The 14,350-nt window shown below is 38.0% G+C and overlaps 1 protein-coding gene and 1 pseudogene across 5 annotated transcripts in view; one reads left to right on the forward strand and one right to left on the reverse strand.

The window, feature by feature from the left end:
• ROBO1 (roundabout guidance receptor 1) overlaps positions 1-14,350 on the reverse strand; it is a 1,122,251-nt gene that overhangs the window by 707,223 nt on the left and 400,678 nt on the right. The gene's annotated exons all lie outside the window — the stretch shown is intronic.
• Positions 1-14,350, forward strand: part of LOC112834086 (B-cell CLL/lymphoma 7 protein family member C-like) — a 34,649-nt pseudogene that overhangs the window by 14,968 nt on the left and 5,331 nt on the right.

Here is a 14,350-nt window from a genome sequence, read left to right on the forward strand (position 1 = left end):
GAGTCTCAGAGACAAAGAGAAAATCCTGAAAGCAGCTCGGGAGAAGAGATATGTAACCTACAATGGTAGAAACATTAGACTGGCAACAGACCTATCCACAGAGACCTGGCAGGCCAGAAAGGACTGGCATGATATCTTCAGAGCACTAAACGAGAAAAATATGCAGCCAAGAATACTATATCCAGCTAGGCTGTCATTGAAAATAGAAGGAGAGATAAAAAGCTTCCAGGACAAACAAAAACTAAAGGAATTTGCAAACACGAAACCAGTCCTACAAGAAATATTGAAAGGGGTCCTCTAAGCAAAGAGAGAGCCTAAAAGCAGCATAGATCAGAAAGGAACACAGACAATATACAGTAAGAGTCACCTTACAGGCAATACAATGGCACTAAATTCATACCTTTCAATAGTTACCCTGAATGTAAATGGGCTAAATGCCCCAATCAAAAGACACAGGCTATCAGATTGATTAAAAAACAAGACCCATCAATATGCTGTCTGTAAGAGACTCATTTCAGACCCAAAGACACCCCCAGATTGAAAGTGAAGGGGTGGAAAACCATTTACCATGCTAATGGACACCAAAAGAAAGCTGGGGTGGCAATCCTCATATCAGACAAATTGGATTTTAAAACAAAGACTGTAATAAGAGATGAAGAAGGACACTATATCCTACTTAAAGGGTCTAGCCAACAAGAAGATCTAACAATTGTAAATATCTATGCCCCTAACATGGGAGCAGCCAATTATATAAGGCAATTAATAACAAAAAAAGAAACACATTAACAACAATACAATAATAGTGGGGGACTTTAACACCCCCTTCACTGAAATGGACAGATCATCTAAGCAAAAGATTAACAAGGAAATAAAGACTTTAAATGAAACACTGGATCAAATGGACTTCACAGACATATTCAGAACATTCCATCCTAAAGCAACAGAATACACATTCTTCTCTAGTGCCCATGGAACATTCTCCAGAATTGATCACATCCTAGGTCACAAATCAGGTCTCAACCAGTACCAAAAGATTGGGATTATTCCCTGCATATTTTCAGACCACAATGCTTTGAAACTAGAACTCAATCACAAGAGGAAAGTTGGAAAGAACTCAAATACATGGAGGCTAAAGAGCATCCTACTAAAGAATGAATGGGTCAACAAGGAAATTAAAGAAGAATTAAAAAAATTCATGGAAACCAATGAAAATGAAAACACAACTGTTCAAAATCTTTGGGATACAGCAAAGGCAGTCCTGAGAGGAAAGTATATAGCAATACAAGCCTTTCTGAAGAAACAAGAAAGGTCTCAAATACACAACCTAACCCTACACCTAAAGGAGCTAGAGAATAAACAGCAAATAAGCCTAAACCCAGCAGGAGAAGAGAAATAATAAAGATCAGAGCAGAAATCAATGAAATAGAAACCAAAAGAACAGTAGAACAGATCAACGAAATTAGGAGCTGGTTCTTTGAAAGAATTAACAAGATTGATAAACCCCTGGCCAGACTTATCAAAAAGAAAAGAGAAATGACCCAAATCAACAAAATCATGAATGAAAGAGGAGAGATCACAACCAACACTGAAGAAATACAAACAATTATAAGAACATATTATAAGCAACCCTATGCCAGCAAATTAGATAACCTGGAAGAAATGGGTGCATTCCTAGAGATGTATCAACTACCAAAATTGAACCAGGAAGAAATAGAAAACCTGAACAGACCTATAACCACTAAGGAAATTGAAGCAGTCATCAAATATCTCCCAACAATCAAAAGCCCAGGGCCAGATGGCTTCCCAAGGGAATTCTATCAAACGTTTAAAGAAGAATTAATACCTATTCTCCTGAAACTGTTCCAAAAAATAGAAATGGAAGGAAAACTTCCAAACTCATTTTATGAGGCCACCATTACCTTGATCCCAAAACCAGACAAAGACCCCATCAAAAAGGAGAATTACAGACCGATATCCTTGATGAAGATGGATGCAAAAATTCTCACCAAAAACTAGCCAATAGGATCCAACAGTACATTAAAAGGATTATTCACCATGACCAAGTGGGATTTATCCCTGGGCTGCAAGGTTGGTTCAACATCCGCAAATCAATCAACGTGATACAATACATTAACAAAAGAAAGAACAAGAATCATATGATCCTCTCAATAGATGCAGAAAAAGCATTTGACAAAGTACAACATCCTTTCTTGATCAAAACTCTTCAGAGTATAGGGATAGAGGGTACATACCTCAATATCATAAAAGCCATCTGTGAAAAACCTATAGCGAATATCATTCTCAATGGGGAAAACCTGAGAGCTTTTCCCCTAAGGTCAGGAACGCGGCAGGGATGTCCACTATCACCACTGCTATTCAACATAGTACCAGAAGTCCTAGCCACAGCAATCAGAAAACAAAAAGAAATAAAAGTCATCCGAATTGGCAAAGAAGTCAAACTCTCACTTTTTGCAGATGAGATGATACTTTATGTGGAAAACCCAAAAGACTCCACCCCAAAACTGCTAGAACTCATACAGGAATTCAGGAAAGTGGCAGGATATAAAATCAATGCACAGAAATCAGTGGCATTCCTATACACCAACAACAAGACAGAAGAGAGAGAAATTAAGGAGTCGATCCCATTTACAATTGCACCCAAAACCATAAGTTACCTAGGAATAAATCTAACCAAAGAGGCAAAGAATCTGTACTCAGAAAACTATAAAATACTCATGAAAGAAATTGAGGAAGACACAAAGAAATGGAAAAACGTTCCATGCTCATGGATTGGAATAACGAATATTGTGAGGATGTCAGTGCTACCTACAGCAATTTACACATTTAATCCAATCCCTATCAAAATACTGTCCACTTTTTTCAAAGAAATGGAACAAATAATCCTAAAATTTGTATGGAACCAGAGAAGACCCCGAATAGCCAGAGGAATGTTGAAAAAGAAAAGCAAAGCTGGTGGCATCCCAATTCCAGACTTCAAGCTCTATTACAAAGCTGCCATCATCAAGACAGTATGGTACTGGCACAAAAACAGACACATAGATCAATGGAACAGAATAGAGAGCCCAGAAATGGACCCTCAACTCTATGATCAACTAATCTTCGACAAAGCAGGTAAGAATGTCCAATGGAAAAAAGACAGTCTCTTCAACAAATGGTGTTGGGAAAATTGGACAGCCACATGCAGAAGAATGAAACTGGACCATTTCCTTACACCGCACACAAAAATAGACTCCAAATGGTTGAAAGACCTAAATGTGAGACAGGAGTCCATCCAAATCCTAAAGGAGAACACAGGCAGCAACCTCTTTGACCTCAGCCACATCAACTTCTTCCTAGAAACATCACCAAAGGCAAGGGAAGCAAGGGTAAAAATGAACTATTGGGACTTCATCAAGATAAAAAGCTTTTGCACAGCAAGAGAAACAGTCAACAAAACCAAAAACAACAGAGAATGGGAGAAGATATTTGCAAATGGCTTATCAGATAAAGGGCTAGTATTCAAAATCTGTAAAGAACTTATCAAACTCAACACCCAAAGAACAAATAATCCAGTCAAGAAGTGGGCAGAAGACATGAACAGACATTTCTGCAAAGAAGACATCCAAATGGCCAACAGACACATGGAAAAGTGCTCAACATCGCTCAGCATCAGGGAAATCCAAATCAATACCTCAATGAGATACCACCTCACATCAGTCAGAATGGCTAAAATTAACAAGTCAGGAAATAACAGATGTTGGCGGGGATGCGGAGAAAGGGGCACCCTCCTACACTGTTGGTGGGAATGCAAGCTAGTGCAACTACTCTGGAAAACAGTATGGAGGTTCCTCAAAAAGTTGAAAATAGAGCTACCCTACAACCCAGCAATTGCACTACTGGGTACAGTACAATGTACTGTACATTGTACAGATACAATGTAGTGATCCGAAGGGGTACATGCACCATGATGTTTATAGCAGCAATGTCCACAATACCTAAACTGTGGAAAGAGACAAGATGTCCATCGGCAGATGAATGGATAAAGAAGATGTGGTGTATATATATACAATGTAATATTATGCAGCCATCAAAAGGAATGAAAACTTGCCATTTGCAACGACGTGGCTGGGACTGGAGGGTATTATCCTGAGTGAAATAAGTCAATCAGAGAAAGACATGTATCATATGACCTCACTGATATGAGGAATTCTTAATCTCAGGAAACAAACTGAGGGTTGCTGGAGTGGTGGGGGGGGGGGAGGGGGGGGGGGGCTGGGTGACAGACATTGGGGAGGGTATGTGCTATGGTGAGTGCTGTGAATTGTGTAAGACTGTTGAATCACAGACCTGTACCTCTGAAACAAATAATACATTATATGTTAAAAAAAAGAAAAAGATAGTAGGAAGGGAAAAATGAAGGGGGGGAAATCGTTGGGGGAGATGAACCATGAGAGACTATGGACTCTGAGAAACAAACTGAGGGTTCTAGAGGGGAGGGGGGTGGGGGGATGGGTCAGCCTGGTGATGGGTATTAAAGAGGGCACGTATTGAATGGAGCACTGGGTGTTATACGCAAGCAATGAATTATGGAACACTACATCAAAAACTAATGATGTATTGTATGGTGATTAACATAACATAATAAAATAAAAAAAATGATCACTCAACTTTATGGAGCGGTTTACTTTAAAAGATCAACTATAAAGGGAGGGCTGGGCCAACAGCAAGAGGGACAGCAGGCTGAGAGAGTGGTGTCCGGGCCTGTCACTGAGCCTGAGTCCGAGGGACTGGAGGTGGACCAGCCTCGGCCCCCACCCCTACAGCATGGCCAGCTGGACTTTTGAGCTGAGACCCAGAGCCTGGCCAAGGATGACATCAAGAAGCTGATGGAGACCATCAAGAAGGTCTGGAGATGGGAGAAGCACTGGGTGACTGTGGGCAACACTTCCCTTCATTTATGTTCAAGTGGGTGCCAGTGGTGGACCCCAGGAGGAGGAGCGACAATGGGGAAGGGGCAGGGCAGAGAGATCCTGAGGCCTGGGGCGGCAGGGCATGGGTGCCAGTCCCCAACGGGGTGGCCTCCTCATCCTGCCAGATCTCAATGATGAGAACAGTAACCAGAGTTTCCATTCGGAAGGCTCCCTGCAGAAGTGCACTGAGCCCAGCCCTGGAGGCACCCCCCTGCCCAGCTACCCTGTGTCACCTGTGGGACCACAGGCAGAGGTCCCACAGGGTGCTCCGCCCCCAAGGCTGGGCCAAGAGAGAGATCCTGGGGGCATAACTGCAGGCAGCAGTGATGATCTCTCAATGCTGTCCAAGGAGGAGCCTGTTCCAGAGCTCCTGGAGGCTGAGGCCCCTGAAGCTTATCCCATCTTTGAGCCATGCCACCTCTCCCGGAAACAGCCCAGGTTGACGCAGATTACTCATCGTATCTGCCCAAATGTCCCTGAGCCCTGAGAAGCCGGCCTGCCTCTCCTGTTGCCCCAGAAGCCCCTTCGGCTTTTTTTCATATAAAGACCTTTTTGTTAAAAAAAATTAAAAATTAAAAAAAATGAAAGATCAACTATAAACTGATATTCTTTTAAATGTCAAAATCTCATTCAAATTTAAATCGCCTCTATAGCGGACAGTAATTAAGTAGCCCATAGATTTCTGGCTACACTCTTCACATTAAGCAAAATCCTTTTTGTTGTTGCTGCTTTTAATTTGTTTGTTTGATTTTGAGTAATGGCAAAGTGAAGGCCAAAAAGAGATTTTACTTTTACAAAATCAAGTTTTTGGTTCCTTTAAGTTCCCAATTATTTTAGAATAACATTTCTTATAATTCTTTCCATATAAGATTTTTGGTGAATATTCATTTCATTCCTGTTCAGTTCATCTGTTTGAAGATGAGGTCTATTTTTATGACATCTTGACTTTGTTTTTTCAATGAAAGACAAAGCTATATAAAAGCTAACTAACTATCCAGTGATTATTTCTAATTAAAGGGTTCTGATTTACAAAAAAAACACAAAAAACAAAAAACAACCAAACAAAAAACAAACAAAACTTGTGGGAAATTAGAAGGAAGAGTATGGTGTGCCCTTTGCATACATGTCTGTACGAGTTCCCATTGCTGGGAAAATCATTTAAAGTACAGTAGGTGCAACCTGTTTTTCTGGTAATTACAAACCAAGACATATGTCTTTGCAACAAGAAGAAGCTAGCTGCCGTTTTAAGCATTCCTCTGCCCCTGTCGAGTTAATTCCATTACACAAAAATCCTGACAAGGTAATTTTGAATGGAGCATCCTCCTGCTAGATCTTCCTTTTGCTGCACTTCTTGCTTTTGAATTGCGGGACTGCTAACCAGAAATGGAAGTATCCCATTAAACTGTTTGGTTTACTTTCCTTTAATACTTAAACCATGCCAGAAAGTCATAGAGGGAAAAAATCTGCACAATGTCTAGACAAATTATATTTCCCTTTTCTGTTCTCTTGCCTTTACCATGTAATTCATCAAATAAAAAGGTTTATGGATGCTCACTGATTATGAATTTGACAGATTAATTTCACACATTTAAATTTGAATACACAGAACATAACTATCACACAGATTGAAGAGAACTGAAACTATTTCTAAATTAGTCAATCTACTGATACTGTACTACATAGAAAGAGTTAAGAATCAATATTAACTTTTCAGCTTGTACCACTGAATAACATAAATATGCAGTCTGTTTAACTAACAAACTATTTTCCTAAGTCTCTATCTATAACAAAAGTATGAGAAAAAATAGTGTGAGACCAGAGCAAAGGTACACTGAGATAATCTAGCTAACTGGATGTGTTATTCTCCAAACATTTAGCTAGTTGATACTAGATATGAAGCACTGTTCTGAGTCCTTGAGATAAATTGTTAGGGATTTAGTGGGAGAGACGGCCAAATTGCTAAGTTCTATGAGAAATGCTATAGTAGATGTCTGATTAAAGTAGACATAAAGAGGAAGAGAAATTAATTCCGACTAGTTGAATCTGAGAGAATTAATTTCACAGAGAAGAATATGCAAGCACACACACCACACATAAATGCACACAGGCGCACAAAATAATTTCCAGTCTGAGAATCCAGACTTGTAGTAGTCATGTGATTGCTTATTCTGTTATGAAGTGATGGGAAGCACAATATGGTTGTATCTAATGATCTTTTACCTGCTTAATCCCTCAACTCAAGTGTGTGGACGTAGAAAGGCGAGGGTAAAGGCAGAGGGTTCTTTTATACCTGGTTAAATAATTCTGATTTATTCAGTCAACAGGAAGTTAATAGGTAGCTCAGAAAGGTTTTAGGGAGAGGGTTATGGAGGCAGTGTGGGGGATGCACCAGAAGTTAGGTTCCAAAGGAAGAAAAAATAAGTTACTGCCATAGTCTAGGAAAGGCGCTATAATACCACGATTGCTATCACTACTATTACTAAAGCCATCACCACTACCACCACCACTAGTGGAGAGAATTGACTGAGTACTGACCATGTGCCAGGGACTCCTCTAAACTTTTCACAGGTAGAATCAGTCTTGATCCTCAACACAGTTTATGTGGCAAGGAGAATGATGGGGAATAGTTCAAACTTCTTATTTCCCCCATTCTTTCCTGCACCCTGTACTGCCACTTGATCTCATCCAGATATCCAGGCTCTTGCCTTCTTCATCTTATCTCAGTCAACTTCCTCCTGACCTTTCCTGTTCCTCTGCCTTCCAAAGGCCTGATCTACCATCTGTACTGTTCTCATACCAGTATCCTTGATTACTCTGCACCTCTGTCATTCCACTGGAGCTGCCTAGTAGCATCCCAACATTAGATCAGTGCTAAATCCCCCATCTCTGCTCTGCAATTATACAACTGAGCACGCTGGCTTATATCACTTAAATATGTTGACTGGCACAATAATAATTCAAGGTTTCCAATCATAGCAGTGCTTTCAGCACCACTGACCACCCTTTATACCTTTGTCATCAGCCCTGCTTCTTACTTCCTAGCCTATTTTGATGCATTTGCCACAACTCATGAGTCATCTACTCCAACAGGTAATGGACACCACTGCAACAGAGTGAATTTTGGAGTCATTGGCATATAGGTCCCACATGTGGAACTACATGTGGAAAGCATGTGAGTGAGTGGAATCACCATTTTCTTTTTTTTTTTTAAATGTTTTATTTATTTATTCATGAAAGTCAGAGAGAGAGAGAGAGAGGCAGAGGGAGAGGGAGAAGCAGGCTCCCCGCTGAGCAGGGAGCCCGATGCGGGACTCGATCCCAGGACCCTGGGATCATGACCTGAGCTGAAGGCAGATGCTTAACCATCTGAGCCACCCAGGTGCCCTGGAATCACCATTTTCATAAATGTATTTTATTTTCAAAGACACTACCCACAAATAGCATTTCCGAAAATACTACCCATCAGGGTAGTATTACCCAGGTTCAGTTCTACACTTTAAATCTAAGAACTCAGAAAATCCATTTCCCATTCATACAATATCCACAGTATTTAAATTTTTATTTAATGGATAGAAGACGTTGTTTATCATCTCAGAAGAAAGGTTCACAAAATTAATCTTTTGATCTCAGATTTAAACCATTGTTAGACACGATTCATTAACAGAGTAGGTCTTAATACAAAGACCTAACATCTTTTCGAAAAGAATTAGATGCTTTTATGAAAGTGCAAACATCCTCCTCTTACTACTCACCTTATTTTTAGCATGGACTTTTCAACCATAAATGTATTCTCCTTGGGGTTTAGTCCTTCTTAGGAATATAAAAGACTCATAAGATAACAGAAGGTTGACAGGACAGAATTCACCCAAGGAAAATAACATATTTTCCACTGTAGATGTCTAGGGAGGCTCATGATTCAGTATCACCCAACTTTGTAACCTCTCATGTCACTGTTCCTACTGTGTCATTTGTGTCCTTGTATACACCAATATCTGAATTTGCCTCTATTTTTCTAATTCTGACATTTCCTAGTCAATGTGCTAGTCTGTAGGTTTGTCTTTCCGTTTGTAAAGGAAATCAATGACCAGAAGAGAGTTTCAGGGCATTCAGGGCAGTTGCCTCAGACCAACCAGAAAACCAGTGTTTCTCTGAGTAATAGAATTTTTAAGACTCCTCCATTTGCACTCTGTCTTCAGGCCATTTTTTTTCTGGATTAATACAAAGGGTTCTTTGTTCCTAGGTACTTTCAATTTTGACCAAAAGGAACTGATTTCTTTTCTTATGTATTCACATGAGCTGGGCAATCAGGAAGCCATGATATGGTGGTGGATCTGTTAAACTTCTAGTTTCATTAATTCTTCCCTTTTATACCTGCTTCTGGAAGAGTTTGTCTTCATGATCCTCAATATAAGATCAGAACACGACATAGAACGAATGAAGAATTTTACCTTCAAAGTTTAAGAAAATTCTTTAACCTACAGAATAACACACGTTCTACTATTTGTCTTTTTTTTCTTGTCTCTAACAGGTAGTGAAAGTACACAGTTAAATGATGTTACTTTGGGCTTATAAAGGGATGACAATAACCTTTTAGAACCCACCAGTTTGTAAGTCAAGAGGCTTCTATATCTACTTAAGTGGCAAACAAGTCTGTTGGACATATACCCCACAAGCAATTGCAATATATGTTTCATGGCAGAGAGTTAATGGAAATGCCTCAGGTATTAAGCTAAAAAGTGAATCATTATGTCAATTAAAAACATTAATTGAGGTAATTACAAGGAGATCATAGTTTATACAGAATTTAGTTATAATTTATACAATTATCCTCAGTTATACAGAAAAAATAATGAAGCTGTTTATCTAAAGTATTTACCCAACTGAAAATCACAACTACTGAGAGGCTACATTTACACAGTCAAAATACCAATTTGAACTCGACCTGCCACAAGCCTACTTGTAAGGTAATGAATTCCCCGAGGACAAGGTGGTTTGGAGAGAATACAAGACTTCTAAAAACGCGACACTTTGCCAAATCAGATTCCTTAATTTTGACTTTGTTTGAAACGAGTCTCATTTAAGTGTAATTGCTAACATCTAGCACTAACCTCCTCTGGTTGTGGAGCCAGAAGGCATTTCTGTACATATAAAATATGAGATCTGGTTCCTGATTTTCTGAAGCTGAATAAATGGACTCAAATTTCATTTTTAGATCAATGCAAGCAAGGAATAAAACATGAAATTAAAAGGAGGAGATAGCATTCTGTACACAAACTTTTTTGGTTTCTTTGCATTCACAGAATATAAATAAGATTAGGATCTGTTTGCTGGTGTGTTTTGGTGGTTTCAAATATTGGTTTTGAGCAGTCTCGAGAACAGACTTCCTTTGTTTGAATTCTGGCTTTATCACTTATACAGCTATGTGATCTTCATCACATTGGTTATTCTCTTTACCTCAGTTTGTCTATCTGTAAAATGTGATTGTGAAAATAATACCATCCATGTGGACCTTATAAAGTTAAGTGTTCTAATAGCTGCAAAACACTAAGAATAGTGTTTGGCCCAAACCGAGCACTATATAAGTGCTAACTATTCTTATTGGTACAGGAAAATGAAGTATAAGTCAGGAGTAGGCATAGTCATCAGGGGTCCAGAGGAATAAACAAAGGTCAGAGGAAAGATTCTACTTGACTACAGTCTCTCTCCACTTTGCATTTGGTTTCAGAAGACTGATATCCCAAGAGGGTCATTTGCTTAATTTGCTGATTCTCCAGATAATATTTTTTGTCTCTGGAAATCTGTCTTGGGATTTCAACACATAAATTGGAATCCAAGGTGTGTCTGGGTGTGCTTTACTTATAGTTTCCCATGATAGAAGTCTCACTATACATTTAACAGTACTTGCAGATTTGAGACCTAGTTTCCACTTCAAAAAAGGAGACAAACTTCAGAAATGTAGGAATTTAAATAAAATATCTTCTTTTCTTAAACCTGATCTATAATTTTTAGGATGGAATAGTGGTCTTCCTGCATATGGAAAGGCACAAATGATTATATAATATTATACCCACTCACACATTTGCCATTATAAATCAGTAAGGTATTGCACTATTTAACATGTATTTTATTGCCTTCAACCTTTTTTTGGCCATGTAAATTGAAAAATACTGCAAGTTTTGACATGTCATCGGTAAACATCAAGCTAGAGCCCTTTCTTCCCCCTACAAAAATCCATTCATATATATCAATGAATTGCTATTTAAGATGTATTTCTTCCGAAACCAGTCATATCATGTCCTCTGTTACTATAAGATTACCTCTTTATTTATCTGTGCTGCTAAGTTAATTATAAAAATGCTTGCAGTGAGCAAACATTTTGCTTGCCTAGTCAGCATCTTAAACTAATCTTCTAACAACACTTAATGAAAACTAAATCACACATCAACATGCTATAACAATATAATGATGAAACAGCAAATGAATCACTCAATTAACTCCTTGATAAATATCAAAAACATACTTTGCTCCTCTAATTTCTAAAGTCAAAATAAGCCTTTCTACTTTCTTTCTGCATTGTAAAAATGGCTCAGTTCTGGAAAATAAACATCAAGAAATGCATTTGGTTGCACACGGTTTAAAAAAAGCTACTTAATTCAATAATTGGTTAGGGGTGCCTGGGTGGCTCAGTTGGTTAAGCGTCCCACTCCTGATTTCAACTCAGGTCATGATCTTAGGGTTGTGAGATCAAGCCCCATGTTGGGCTCCTTGCTCAGCTGGGAGTCTGCCTGAGACTCTCTCTCTCCCTCTCCCTCTGCACACACACCGCCCCCCCCGCCACAGCTTGCTCTCGCTCTCTCTCAAATAAATAAATAAATCTTTTTAAAAATTCAATAACTGGTTAAACTTCCAAACAAAGAGGGAACCATATTTGATATATGACATCGTATCCCATGTAATGTCAACATTCACAGAAAATATATAGTCAATCATTAATATTATATAGCTACAAATACGTATACATACATAAACTGAAGTTGGTTCATTTTCTGTCTGCATGTGAACTGTTTCCAAAATATCTTTGTTATTCCTGGATTGGTGGTTAACGTTGACCTTATTTCAAGGGTTCCAATTATCAAATATTGGTGATCCTGATGGTTCAAATTTTGTTACATTCTAAATGCCAGATTTGCTCACATTTTGCCCAACATATCAAGTAAACTATGAAAATGATTATCCAAGCCTCAGTTATTTTAATAATCTAGAATTTGCCAGTTTTATTAATATAAACATATCTAGGGTTATAAGAAGATCCTAAAAATTTCATGTGTGTGTGTGTGTGGCAATTTTTTATGTACATTGTAGTTAATATATAATATAATGTAATATAATATTGGTTTCAGGAGTAGAATTTAGTGATTCATCACTTACATACAACACCCAGTGCTCATCACACCAAGTGCCCTCCTTAATACCCATCACCATTTAGCCTAAAAAATTCCTAGCAACATGGTAATTTTTTATCAAAAAGCACTTTATACTGGGGCTGGAAATGCCAAGTTATATCAGTCATGGCTTTTTGTTCTTAATAAGTGTAAAATCCAACTGGAATGTGACAGCTTTATATAACGATCTTAAATAGCACTATAAGGTAGGATACCCTAAGATACCTACAAACGGTGGGAGTGATGGCCTTCAGAGTAAATGGATTGGGGGCCCACTGCTAGGATTTCTGGAGTTGGTGATACTTGAGCTGAGCCTGAAGGAAGAGGGAAACTTTAATCAGCAGATTAAAAAAAATAAAGATAATTTCAGGCAAATTGTGGAAAACTCTTTGGATTCCATTTATGGTGGTGACACCCAAGACAATAGTATGAGATATTGTAATATATGTGCTCTGAAAATGTTTGGGATGGAACCCAAACATTCCCACCTTCAGGTTTCAGTAAGTTTTAATTCCTAAATTCCTCTTTTAAGAAGAGTTTAGTTATGCCTTAATTACATGATATTGGCCTAATGTCTTGATGATCGTATGAGAATATAAACCCTTTATACATGAAATACATTTACTTTTTTTTAATTTTTATAAATGGGAGTTCTGAGCAAATCTTAAAAGGCAATGAAAAAAAAAGAAAGAAAAAGACATGAAATCGATTCTTGACTATCCATAAACGAATTTTCTGTGACCAATTTTCTATTGACTCTGGAAGCATGTGAAATAATTTATAAAGATTTTATGTGTTTTTAAAATCATTACCTCACTTTCCCCAACCTTGTCTCTTTGGACTTTAATCCATGTGACTCTCACCCAAAGTACAAATGAAAATATAGCAAAAATAAATAAAATAAAAAAGTAGCAAAAATAAATTTATACAAACTTACAGCTTATCAACAATAGAGCTATATGTCTGCAACAGTAGTAGTAGTAATAATAATAATAATAATAATAATAGCTTCCCCCTATTGAGGACTAAGTTTCCATCATTTTACATAGATTAGATCTATTATTCCTCAGGATGACCTTATATAACATGGATATTCTTACTGTCATCATTATAATCGTAAAGAAGCCTGGAGCACAGCACCGTAAGGAACTTGCTTTAGGTCACAGAGATAGGGAGTAGAAATGCTGGGAGCAAGCTGGCTCCAGATTCCAGAGTGTTAAGCCATGGTGCAGGATATTTAAATAAGATGATGCTCTTGAATCAAACCTCCTCTTTGAAGACCAGTAGTTTTTATCTCTGTTTGCATCCCAGAGCAGTCTTTAAAGCCTTTAACCACTACAGATGACCATGCACCCAACCAATAGTTTCCGATTGAATAAATAGACCTGTGGTGGAGATTGTGTTTCTCTCCTTTTAAGAAGCGCCACAGGTAATTTTGATGCACATTTCTTCCAGGGTTTAAAACCTTGATGTAGATTCTTTCTTTAGTCTGAAGCATTGTGGTATCTAATGGACACGTCATATCCTAAGCTAATTTGATCTATCATATTTGCCAGCCTTCATTACACCACGTGAGGGCAAATTAAGGTTGAACCGAGACAAATATTTCCAATATTTCTCTTGATATACTTTACAGTGAATCTTAATTTGAAGGGAATAAAATGTCTTTTAAAAATAACAGCATTTTCTTGTTATGCATCTTTGTGTTAGATAAAAATTAACTTCCTAAAAAGTAATCCCGATTAAACCAAAAACTCTAGTTGCTTTAAGCCAGGAAAGGAATAGCCACCTTTTTAGAAGATACTAATGAAGACTGGCAAGGCTGAAAATGTTTAGATTCAATATTGAACTCTACTTTTTCTGTATATACTATAAAGTTGGAGAGATTAAAAAATATTAGTATAGAAAAGAGCAGTACTCATTTGTTTGATCTCTTAA

The sequence above is a fragment of the Callorhinus ursinus genome, unplaced genomic scaffold (assembly GCF_003265705.2).
Source record: "Callorhinus ursinus isolate GAN/ISIS: 27379988/994484 unplaced genomic scaffold, GSC_fseal_2.0 scaffold1, whole genome shotgun sequence".
In the NCBI taxonomy this organism is placed as follows: Eukaryota; Metazoa; Chordata; class Mammalia; order Carnivora; family Otariidae; genus Callorhinus; species Callorhinus ursinus.